Source organism: Apodemus sylvaticus, chromosome 9 (genome assembly GCF_947179515.1).
Source record: "Apodemus sylvaticus chromosome 9, mApoSyl1.1, whole genome shotgun sequence".
In the NCBI taxonomy this organism is placed as follows: domain Eukaryota; kingdom Metazoa; phylum Chordata; class Mammalia; order Rodentia; family Muridae; genus Apodemus; species Apodemus sylvaticus.
The window spans coordinates 57,091,307-57,104,691 of NC_067480.1; positions in this window are offsets into that span (position 1 = coordinate 57,091,307).

Below are 13,385 nucleotides of genomic sequence, written 5' to 3' on the forward strand. Positions count from 1 at the left end.
TAACACACCAGAAAAGCAAGACTCTTATTTAAAATCACATCTCATGATGATGACAGTGCACTTTAAGAAGGACATAAATAACTCCCTTAAAGAAATACAGGAGAACACAGGTAAACTGCTAGATTCTCTTAAAGAAGAAACACAAAAATCCCTTAAAGAATTACAGGAAAACACAACAAAACAGATGAAATAATTGAATAAAACTATGCAGGAGCAAAAAAGTGAAAGTAGAAACAATAAAAAATTACAAAGGGAGACAAACCTGGAGATAGAAAACCTAGAAAAGAAATGAGGAGTCATAGATGCAAGTATCAGCACCAGATATAAGAGATAGAAGAAAGAGTCTCAGGTGCAGAGGCCACTTGATCTTCGACAAAGGAGCTGAAAACATCCAGTGGAAAAAAGATAGCCTTTTCAACAAATGGTGCTGGTTCAACTGGAAGTCAGCATGCAGAAGAATGTGAATTGATCCATTCTTATCTCCTTGTACTAAGCTCAACTCCAAGTGGATCAAGAACCTCCACATAAAACCAGACACACTGAAACTAATAAAAAAGAAACTGGGGAAGACCCTTGATGACATGGGCACAGGGGGAAAGTTCCTGAACAGAAGATACTATAGAAAACATTGACATAAGAGTCAAAGAAAATACTAAATGCTAAAAGCTAAAAGCTCCTGACCTAGCACATCCAGAAAACCCAGAACACAATTAGAAAACAAAACCTATGGATAGTAGGTATAGAAGAGAGTGAAGATTCTCAACTTGAAGGACCAATAAATATTGTCAACAAAATTATAGAAGAAAGCTTCCCTAACCCAAAGAAAGAGATACCCATGAATATACAAGAAGCATACAAAACTCCAAATAGATTGGAGCAGAAAAGAAATTCCTCCTGTCACATAATAGTCAAAACACAAAATACACAAAGCTAAGAAAGAATATTAAAAGCAGTAAGGGGAAAAGGTCAAAGAACAAATGAAGGCAGACCTATCAGAATTACACCAGACTTCTCACCAGAGACTATGAAAGCCAGAAGATCCTGGTTAGATGTTATACAGACCCTAAGAGAACGCAAATGCCAGCCCAGGGTACTCTACCCAGCAAAACTCTCCATTAACATAGATGGAGAAACTGATATATTTCATGACAAAACATATTTACACAATATCTTTCTGCAAATCCAGCCCTTTCTATCTATTATTCTTTGGATACAAGAAAGGCAAGAAAGTAATCTTCTTTCAACAAGCCTAAAAGAAGATAACCACACAAACATAAAAATGACATCAAAAATAAGAGGAAGCAACAAATACTATCCCTTAATATCTCTTAACATCAAGGAACTCAATTCCCCAATAAAAAGACATAGACTAATAGACTGGATACATAAACAGGACCCAGCATTTTGCTGCATATAGGAAATGCACCTCAGTGTCAAAGACAAACACTACCTCAGAGTAAAGGGCTAGAAAACAATTTTCCAAGCAAATGTTCCCAAGAAACAAGCTGGAGTAGCCATTCTAATTTTGGATAAAATCAATTTTCAACAGAAAGTTATCAAAAAAGATAAGGAATGACACTTCGTACTTATTGAAGGAACAATCTATCAAGAAGAACCCTCAATTCTTTTTGCTCCAACTGGAAGGGCGCCCACATTCATAAAAGAAACTTTACCAAAGCTGAAAGCACACATTGCACCTCACACAGTAATAATGGAAGACTTCAACCCTCCACTCTCATCAACAGACAGATCATAGAAACACAAACTAAACAGAGACACAGTGAAACTAACAGAAGTTTTGAACCAAATGGATTTAACAGATATCTATAAGAAATTTCATCCTAAAACAAAAGAATATAACTTCTCAGCACCCTATGGTACATTCTCCAAAATTGACCATATAATTGGTCACAAAACAGGCCTCAACACATACAAGATTAAAACAATCCCATGCATCCTATCATGTCACCACAGACTAAGGCTGGCCTTGATTAGCAACAAAAATAACAAAAAGTCCACATACATATGAAAGCTGAACTATGCCTTACTCAATAATAACTTGGTCAAGGAAGAAATAAAGAAAGAAATTAAAGAGTTTTTACAATTTAATGAAAATGAAGGTACAGCATATCTAAACTTATGGGATACAATGAAAGCAGTGCTAAGAGGAAAACTCATAGTCTAAGTGTCTCCAAAGGGAAACTGGAGAAAGCATATACTGGAGGCTTAAAAATACACCTGACAGCTCTAGAAAAAAAAGAAGCAAATACACCCAAGAGGAGTAGACAGCAGGAAATAATCAAACTCAGGGCTGAAATCAACCAAGTGAAAACAAAAAAATCTATACAAAGAATCAAAAAAATAAGGAGCTGATTCTTTAAGAAAATCAACAAGATAGATGAAACCTTAGCCAGAATAACTGGATGGCACAGAGTTAGTATCCAATTTAAAGTCAGAAATGAAAAGATATAAGAGATATAACTACAGAAACTGAGGAAATAAAAAAATATCATCAGACCCCACTACAAAAGCTTATATTCAACAAATCTGGAAAATTTGTATGAAATGAACAATTTTCTAAGCAGATACAAGGTATCAAAGTTAAATCAGGATCAGATAAACCATCTAAACAGTCCTATAACCCCTAAAAGTTTTCCAACCAAAAAATGCCCAGGACCAGATGGGTTTAGTGCAGAGTTCTATCTGATCTTCAAAGAAGACCTAATACCAGTACTCTTTAAACTATTCTACAAAATAGAAACAAAGGAACACTACCCAATTCATTCTATAAAGCCTCAGTTTTGCTGAGCATTCTCCATTGGAGTTGGAATATTTTCTGTCTAATCAGGAACTTGTCACAATTTCCTTTCAAAGAAGACTGACTTCATATGAGATATTTTCCTGCTTCTATCACGTTTAATATTCCAAATAGATTTTAAATATTGTTTAAAAATAATAAGATTTAAAAAATAATTATATAGTATTTCACTTAGTAAATGTTCAATATTTCTTTGCTTACAAGTATTGGATTTTCTTAAAAAATAAAGAAAACTTTTATGTCCATTAAAAAAAAAGAAAAAGAAAAAATAATGAACAGTCCAAAAGAACCAAAAAACAAAACAAACAATAAAACAAGGGTGTTTCCTATCATCATGAGGGAACATGTCTGTTTTAATAGACATTATTCAATTTGCTTTCTGTGCGTATTTGTTTTAGAAGTTAATGATAAAAACTTTCTCAGCATCATTTTGTATATTCAATCACTCTTTTGACTTGCTTCATACTCCCCAAGATTCCACTCAGATTTAAAAGAAGTAGTCATTCAACCATATGAACCTACATATTTCTTAAAATCAGCCTTTTTCTAATTGTAGGATGGCATTCAGTTTCAATGCCTCAAACTACTCGAAAGTTTTTGAACACTTGCTCACAAATTATCACTAGTTTCAGATGATATGATGGTACACTTAAGCAACCCAAAATACGCCACCAGAGAATTCCTACAGCTGATAAACAACTTTAGCAAAGTGGCTAGATATAAAATTAACTCAAGCAAATCACTAGCCTTCCTATACTCAAAGGATAAACAGGTTGAGAAAGAAATTAGGGAAATGACATCCTTCACAATAGCCACAAACAATAAAAATATCTTTGTGTGTGACTCTAACCAAACAAGTGAAAGATCTGTATGACAGGAACTTCAAGTCTTTGAAGAAAGAAATCGAAGAAGACATCAGAAAATGGAAAGATATTCCATGCTTGTGGATTGGCAGTATTAATATAGTAAAAATGGCCATCTTGCCAAAGGCAATATACAGATTCAATGCAATCCCCATCAAAATCCCAACTCATTTCTTCATAGAGATAGAAAGAGCAATTCTCAAATTCGTCTGAAATAACAAAAAACCCAGGATAGCTAAAATTATTCTCAACAGTAAAAGAACTTCTGGGAGAAACAGTATCCCAGACCTCAAGCAGTACTACAGAGCAATAGTGTTAAAAATTGAATGGTATTGGTACAGTGACAGGCAGGTAGATCAATGGAATAGCATTGAAGACTCAGAAACGAACCCACACACCTATGGCCACTTGATCATCGACAAAGGAGCTGAAAACATCCAGTGTAAATAAGATAGTCTTTTCAACAAATGGTGCTGGTTCAGTTGGAGGTCAGCATGCAGAAGAATGCAAAGTGATCCATTCTTATCTCCTTGTACTAAGCTCAAGTCCAAGTGGATCAAGGACCTCCACATAAAACCAGACACACTGAAACTAATAGAAAATAAACTGGGGAAGACCCTTGAGGAAATGGGCACAGGAGAAAATTTCCTGAACAGAACGCCAATAGCTTATGCTTTAAGATCAAGAACTGACAAATGGGACCTCATAAAATTACTAAGTTTCTGTAAAGCAAAGGACACTGTCAAAAGGACAAAGCGGCAACCAACAAATTGGGAAAATATCTACCAACCCTACATCTGACAGAGGGCTAATATTCAATATATACAATGAACTCAAGAAGGTAGACTCCAGAGAGACAAATAACCCTATTAAAAATGGGGTACAGAGCTAAACAAAGAATTGTCACTTGAGGAATATCAAATGACTGAGAAGCACCTAAAGAAATGTTCACTGAAAGAGTAATATGTTAGCATGTTAATGAATATACAGAATGTATGTTATTTTTCTATTCATTTTCCCTATGTTTTCCAATCACAGATATCTTCTGGCTATTTGTCTCTTCTTGTGAATAGAATTCTCATTTTCATACAATTAATCAAGGCAAAATAAATTAAGCTACCCTAAAAAAATTCTCCCAGGAAAATGGTAATTTCAACATTCTCTATGTTGACTAATGCATTCAGGTTGGTAAAATTGACATCAAATTTTACTAATATTAAAATCAATGTTATCAATTATAATTATGAAATTTACTCAAGTTGAATTGTGCGAATTCTCTCTTGTTGCTTTTTTTCCCCCAGTTAACTCTCTAAGGTAGAGTTTCTAATGCTGCCTCCAAGACTGACAGGAAGTTCTAAGAAATACATAGGATACACCACTATCATCATCACACTGTTCTCACTCTGTCAGGTTCTAACCTAAGAGTGCTCTGGGTCTAAATGTGTCTAGTCACTACCTTGGTACTATGGGATGCTCATTGCTGTTATGTTAAGAGGCGAGCAAATGGATACAGAGTGATTAAAGTAATTACAGTTTGTCAGCAACAGAGGTGGCTCACACAGGCAACACCCTTGTTTCATGGACTATTCATATGTCTGTCTTAAAAATGATACATAAACAACTTTTCAAATTCAATAGAATACCAAATCAAACTATATATAGTGTAAAATTGATACATGTACAAATATAGCTGGAACCAAAATGTATAGCCCTAAGAGAATCTATGCATCACCCATGCATATGCATGTAGATCATAAAATATGAATAAATATATTCATATTTTGAGTTTCTACAAGAACTCTTACATTTTATTAAAGTTTGTACTTATAAAATCTTTTATACTTGTAGGGAAATATAATAAATAACACAGAGAACCTATAGCCTCTTCACTGCATTGTAACCAATAGTAACTAATGTACTATAAATTATACATATACCCCTTCACTACAAGATCCTCTTTGTTACACTCTATTCTTACTTTGCCTCTCTCCCTGTCCTTAACTCTAGAAAACTAATCTATTTCTAGATTTTGTATGAAGTCAATATTTATAAACTGATTTATTTCCATGAATACTTGCCCTTGTATTTCTTAGTCCAAAGAGTTAACTACTGATATTCTTGGTTCTAGATGTTCTAGATGGCACATGTCATCACATGGGGTACATAAAAAGCAACAGCAGAACGAGGACATTAGAAGTGGCTTCTTTCTCCTTCTATGAGACCTTCCTTTCTACATTAGCTTAAGGTTTTGAGAGTTTTGATATTTATAGTTCTGAAGCACTTCTCCTTTTTAGAATTCACATTCTAATATCTTAATAAACTTTCCTTCTTATTGACAGGGTCCTTTGTCAGTCAAGGAAGCATAAATGATGCAAGAATGTGTAACAGAAGCTCATCCATCCATAAAAGAACATTGATTACTAAAAGAATTCTGCACACTTCTATCTAATAGTCTTTGCCAATCATATATCAACCTACTTATCATATAGAATCTGACCAGATATTATGGATAGAAAATCTGGAGAGTGGTTAGTGTTTACTGTGCATATTGGAGCCATATGTACCTATTTTATACTTTGCTTCCTTTTTTAAAATGTATATAATAGAAATTAAATACTATATAAGATAGCATGATTTTCCTTGTTCTATTCCTAAAGATTTACCAAAGTCAAAGAAAAAGACAGATACATAGTGTCATTGTGTAGAGTTCTGTCTGACTCTCTTCTCTTTCTCTCTGTCTATGTCATGCTATCTCTCTGTGTATGCATGTGTGTGTGTGTGTGTGTTTGTGCATACATGTGATTGATGTACGTGTATGTATCTGTGTATGTATGTGTGTACATGCATGCATGCATGCATGTGCTTTCATGTCTTTCAGTGTATTATGTTGTAACTACTGCAGAAATATTTAGTAGGACATGTTTAACACAAAAATGTCTCTGATTTTTTTATTGATAAGCTAGTAAAAATTACCTTGATTCTCAAAAGTTATTTTTCACACATTCTAATCCTCTTAAAGATGCTAACGAATTTAGTTTTGTTGAAAGATTTTAAGTAACAACACATACAGAGTAGCACTAGTCTGAGCAGGTAGAGTTGACAAGCAAATCTGATGACTGAATTCATTTATGTTAAGAACAAAACCACCCAAATACCCTTCATTTCAACTTAATTTTAAAGTTTTTTTTTCCTGATTTTTTTCCCGCCTTTTATCTCAGTGCTTTACAGATACATTTTCTCTAGACTGGCCTGCTACCAGAGGTTTTTATTGGAAAGCCCAAGAAGACTCATTTATCAGACAATGGGCTCCTCAAAAGAGACATCCTGCCACCCAAGTACTGAACCCTCTCCTGGGACTGTCAGTCTGGAGACACCGCTTCACAGGCCTCACCTCTTTCCTTGGTGAGAGCATTTGGAACATCCACCTGGAATTAAAGCATGGAGTAAATACTTCCCCTTCTCTTCAAAGGCAGTTTGTGTGTTTGTGTGCATGTGTGTGTGCTTGCATGTGCATGTGTATGTACATGCATGTGTGAGTGGACATATGTGTATGCATGTGTGTTTGTGCATGTGTGTATGTGTGTTTGTGTATGTGTGTGTTTCTCCAGCCTATATAATACAAAGGCCATCATTTTAAATGTATACAGACAATTCTTTCTTTAAATCTGGATGTTGACATATGGCAATCTTGCTGATATGTTAACTTGCTTCTACTGCCTTGATATTTCAATAATTATTTTTATGTGCCAGTTGGAAGGAAAGTAACTTTTCTTTTATCTGAGCTTTAGCTGCTAGCAAGGAGATTGTCTGTAACTTAAGTTTCAATACCTTAGTGGTCACATTTGACTTAAGTTCATTTAAACATTCTCATGCACCCTTGGTTTTATTTGAACCACTTTACTTTGCACTTGATTTTTCCCAAGTTTCTGTTCTCTAAGTTTTGCCTCTGTAATAAGTATGCTGCAAAGGGACATTAATGGAAATAGATCCGGTCCCAATGGATTAACATGGCTACCTCAGGAGACAGGCAAAATCAACCCTCATAGGAGATCACCAAACACAGTTATTATCCTAATTAGAATTAGGCAATAGCCAATCAGATAAAAATAAAATAAAACATGGGCCTTAAAGTTGTCTTAGTGGGCAAAGATGCCTGCTCCTGAGTCTGGTGACCTGAGTTTAATCCCTCAGGACTCTGTGGTCTAAGGGGAGAACCAACTCCTCCAGAATGTCCTCTGACCTCTACATGCCCACTGTGATACACATGTGCTCCACCCCATATAGACAAACACACACACACACAAACACACACACACAATTTAATGTTTGAAACAATAGGAAGATTGTAAATAATGCAGTTTAAAAACCTGCTAAGTTACTCATTTGCTTAACTTACACAACTGGCAGTGGTTAGACACAATAACACAAAACTTCTTTTCCTCCACACCAAACATAAACAACATTTTTTTTAAATTTTTTTTTAATTCGGTATATTTTTTATTTACATTTCAAATGATTTCCCCTTTCCTAGCCCCCCCACTCTCAAAAAGTCCCGTAAGCCCCCTTCTCTCCCCCTGTCCTCCCACTCACCCCTCCCCACTTCCCCGTTCTGTTCAAGGTGGCTGAGTAACCTACAATTACCCAAGCACTGAGACCACTGTCTGGTCCCTAAGACCCCTGTCTCTGGCTCTTGTCCAGAGGCGATGGAGTCATTTAAAGTTCTGCTAAAGTTAGCTTAGAAAGCATGAAGTATAAAAGAGTGTGTGCATGTGTGAGTCCAGGCACATTTTAGCATCTTCTGAAATAAGTCTATTCATTGAAGTGTACCCCATGGAAATAGTTGTTGTGGACTCATCTCTACTCTGCTGTTTACTTGTTTAACTATTAAGTGGCATAATACGTGCCTGTAATGTAGCTATCTTTATTATGAGTGACATAATTATCATAATTCTCACTTTTAGAAGCCCTCTGTCTGTGAGCCTTTTCCCCCTTTTGTGAGAATTAAAACAGTCGCTTCGCTCCACGCTCTACTGCGATGACTGACAATTGATGAAAACATACCAAGCTCCCACAAATAATTTTAATCTCCATCCAAAATAAAAATGTGTTAATTCCTCGTGCCTATAACAAAAATATTTCCATAATGATACTGTTTACACAGATTTAATCAGTTGTGTCACTGGGGTACAGCAAAAACAGCAATGTGACCTGCTGAGATTTCGCACCAGATTGTGGTTTACAATCAAGGCAGCAGAGCCACTGAAGTGCACAGCTCTCACCCCAGTTACTAATTGATCAGGCCCAAAGAGGTCTCCATAAAAGGCAAAAACCCGAGTTGTGTACTCCATAAATCTGAACACCTCTTCGGTCTTTAAAGTGGAAAGTCGAGCTGAGACGTTGGATCCTGTGTGATACCTATCTTGTACATGCAACCTTCAAACGCCACTGGGTACTTGCTTAGCTGCACTCCCCTTGGAAATGCTCTGAATACCAAATTTCACACTATGGCAGAATCCCAGAATCATTAAAATGTCAGTGTGCTGCTTTCTGTACAAAGCAAGCGAGTGGCTGGCTTCTGTGAGTTTCTGTACCTGTACAATTTTTTTCTGCTATACTGAATCCATAGAGTAGAGGGTTATAATATGTAAATGTATCTAAGAATTTTTTGCAAATATGAAAAATAACAATCGATATAATTCAGGTCAGTTCAATTTCTTCACAACTTCATCAAATAGAAAATACATTTAATCCCCTTCACATGGGTCTCTGATCAAAGAAGCCTAGCAAACCGCTCATTTAGATGAAAGAGAGAAGGAGAGAGACAGAAACAGAGACAGACAGGGAGAGACAAAGAGAGAAAAAGAATGGATAAATGAATGAAGGAATGAATGAATGAATGAATGATAGGTCAAATTGTTTATTTTAGCCACCTTAAAAATAATGGTACTGCTTATCATTTTTCTTTCCTGAATGACTCCTTTATGGGCAGCATTCACTTTGAAGTAAATGGTGACTGTGTACTTTGAGAGGCTCCTGTGAAGGGGAGGAAGAACTTAAGACAGGGTGCTGGTTGTTGAGGTCTGTGTAGACCAGTCTGCTGGAGTGAAAATAAATGATTCTAGAAACTTGTTGCATTATCTACATGCTATTCTGTATAGACAGCCCTCTAAGGATTTCAGACTTAGAAAGAAGGTATATTAGTACAGTGTGTGTGTGTGTGTGTGTGTGTGTGTGTGTGTGTGTGTATGTGTGTGTGTGTGTGTAAAACAAAAATAATTTTGAGAAGATAAGCTGATCCACTTGTGCTTATAAGTGGGTTCTGGAAACTGTCATGAAGTGGAATATCATACTATAGATTATGTTTTTGTGGAAAAATAGTACAGTTACTAGAGTTTTACATTTTTAACCAAGAAGCATATCATAGTAGCCATAGCCACTACAGAAATAGACTCTAAACTAAAACTGTAACAGCTACAAGCCACTTTTAGGATTAAAGCATTTTACCTACGCCTCCAGTCCTGGTTGTGCACTGTACATCAGATAGAGAAGTGCTCACGCCTTTGATGGTGTGTCCATCATCCTTTGCCCATAAGCGTAGATAATCGGATGTACGGCTCTGTGAATTTCACACATTGAAGTAGGTAACTTCTAAGTTTCCCAACAGTTACAACCTATTGCAAACACCCTAAAACTCTCGTTTAAGAACTGCCTGCTGGGAAGATGCCTCACTTGGTACAGCGCTCGTTGTGGGGTGATGAAGGCCTGAAGCCAGATGCCCAGCACACATGTCAAGCTCATGTGTGGTGGCGCATGGCTGCAGACCCAGCACTGGAGAGGAGATGGTGACAGGTGGAAGCTGCAGCCTTGCCAGTCAGCCAGTTTAGGCAAATTTATGAGATGCTGGTTCCCTGAGAGGGATCACGCCCACACATGCAGGTAAAGAATACCAAGGAGCACACATGGCATTGACTTCCGGCTTCCTCCAAACATACATGAACCACCCCCACATTGATATGCACACATGCAAAGTACATGTACACACACAAAGACAAAGTCTGTGTCTACAGCAAGCATCACTTCTCTGTTGAATGTCTGGCAGTTGTATTTATTTTCTTAGCATAAGGAGTCGCTGAACAGAAACCAGAGCAGTTGAAAAGGAGCAAATGCCGGAGCCAGTGCTTTCGATGTCTATTGGTCACGTCGTCTTCAGTAAGCGGATATGTGTGGTGATGATGGTGGGTCTTAAGCTTAAGTAATAATTAGCATCTTTGTCCACCACGAGCTGATTACAGTGAGAGGTATATCCTGTGCATTCTCCTCACATCTTTGCAGCTCTGGGAAGGTGTTCTCAACCTTATGCTAATCTGAGAAAATGAAGGGCTGAGAGACAGCAATAGAGAGAGAGCAATAGGTACAATGCTTGCTGTTCAAGCATGTGGACCCAAGTTCAATACCGAGGGCCCACATCAAAATGCCATCCATGATGGCATGCACTTGTACTCCCTGTACTGGGAACTCAATGACTCCACAGGCATCACAGTCCAGTCACCTTACTCTGCTTAGTCTATGGTCTCAAGATAAAGAGGTCAGTGCCTGAGGAACAGCACCTACTATCTTCTATCTTCCATATGCGTGCTCATGCACACACACACACACACTCATGCATACATACACATGTGCATATGCATACATGTTTGAAACACATATACAGACATGTGATAATCAAGTGAATCTATCCTCATTATTACTTTCCCAGAATTACCTTAAGAAAGAACATTAAAAAACAATATCTAATAGTTACTGTTTTTAGACATTCAATATAATAATAATAATAATACTATTATTATTATTATTATTGATAATGATTTAAGGAGAAAAGTCTTCTTTATTTCCTCAGAAAATCATGATGATGTCTCCTCAGTGTATTCAAAGCTACAGAAAAGGTTAAATTCAGAACAAGCAATGTTAACCAAAACACAATACAGCTTAGAATAAATTCCTGTGTTAGTTTTCTTGTTTGATGGTTTCTTGAGTGACTTAGAGCCCATCACCACTTGGAGTCACTGAGGTAAAGAGGGAGCCAACTGATGCTTTTATAAGAATTGTATTCCCAAATAAGGTTTTTAATTATCTTAAGTGTAAAATATAGGGCATTAATCAACAACTACCAGACCTGTTTTGCTTGGACTCTGAGCTAATGGTCATACCCACAAGATGGCCTGCTCAAGACCATCCATTAGCCTGCGTGTGGGCCAGTGAACTTTCAAGTACCAGGGGTAGAATAGATTAATATACATTAAACATGCTATTCAGTAATTTCTGTGGGGCAAATGATATGAATCCCATCCCTAGAGTCCATGAACCCTCGTGTTCCATGCATTGGTGTTCTCTCTATATATATTTATATCTCTCTCTGTCTTTGTGTCTCTGTCTATCTATCTGTCTGTCTGTCTGTCTGTCTCTCCATCGCTCTTACCTTTCAAGCCTTCAAACTGAAGTAAGGTCATTGGATAAGTGATTATTTCTATTCTAAAGGAAAAATATTCTTTTGGAATTTTATTGTAAGGTACCTTACAAATAATTGCCCTTTGGGAGTATTTTCACAGTAAAATTCTAAAGGAATATTTCTTCTAAGGTTTATTTATTCACAGTATGACAATAGCAGATGCAAAAAAAAATTGAGATTATGTACTTGCTAACAAAATGCCTTTATTCATGAATATAGATGATTATTTAGAATACCTTATATTTTTCATCCCAAATGTTTTCCCAAATTGTCTTCAAATATAAAAATTTTATAATACATAAAGCGTATTTAAGTCATAAGACATTAAAATCATATTCACCATCATAAAACATTAAATTGATTAACCAAATTTTAGTTCACTTTGTGTCTTCATGAGAACTACATGCACGTAGCACATAAGCAAGGTGACTTCTATACACATAATTAAGCCTGAGCATGACAGCACTCCCCTGAAAGCCCAAGTGCTGACAAGTGTAAGCAGTAGAGCTTCGAGAAAGGGAACTACCTCTTCACAGGAGTGGTAGACCTGAATCTGAGGACCAAGGACCAATACAGAAACTGTTCTTGACTCATTCATGAATGCATGAAGCAAGAACGTGATAAAGAGATCTTTAAGACTGCCTTTAATATTCTAATCATAGCAAAGACAAAAGATGACAGAAAGAGATGTAAAATGGAGCAAATGACTCAGACATGCTGTCATTCTGGGACTCTGTTTCCCTGTGTGTCCCTTCCTTGAGAATCACGATTGCTTAGAGGGAGCCCATGTGTCTGAAGAGAATTTTTACCAGATAGACTTATTAGTGAACTACTAGAAATGAAGAACATGGAACTGGGAATCAAGGCTTCTCCTACATGGGAGAGCAGATTACTAGCAGTACATCCACACCCAGAGCTGTTGACTGTTGCTTCTCAGGAAGTGAGCACAGTTTTCATAAGGCCATCAATACAGGATTGTAAACAAAAGATGGGGACAAATTAAGGGCAAAAACATAAACACAGCTTTTTCTGAATTACCTGTATTATAATAGTTTTGACTGTCAATAGAGTTTGGTGTTTTTATGCTTATGTGTATAAAAGTTTGCCTGTCTGTAGATCTGTGTGCTACATGCATTATTTACCCATGGAAGCCAGAAGACTGTGTGGAATATTCTCAGACTAGAGTTATAGATGGTTG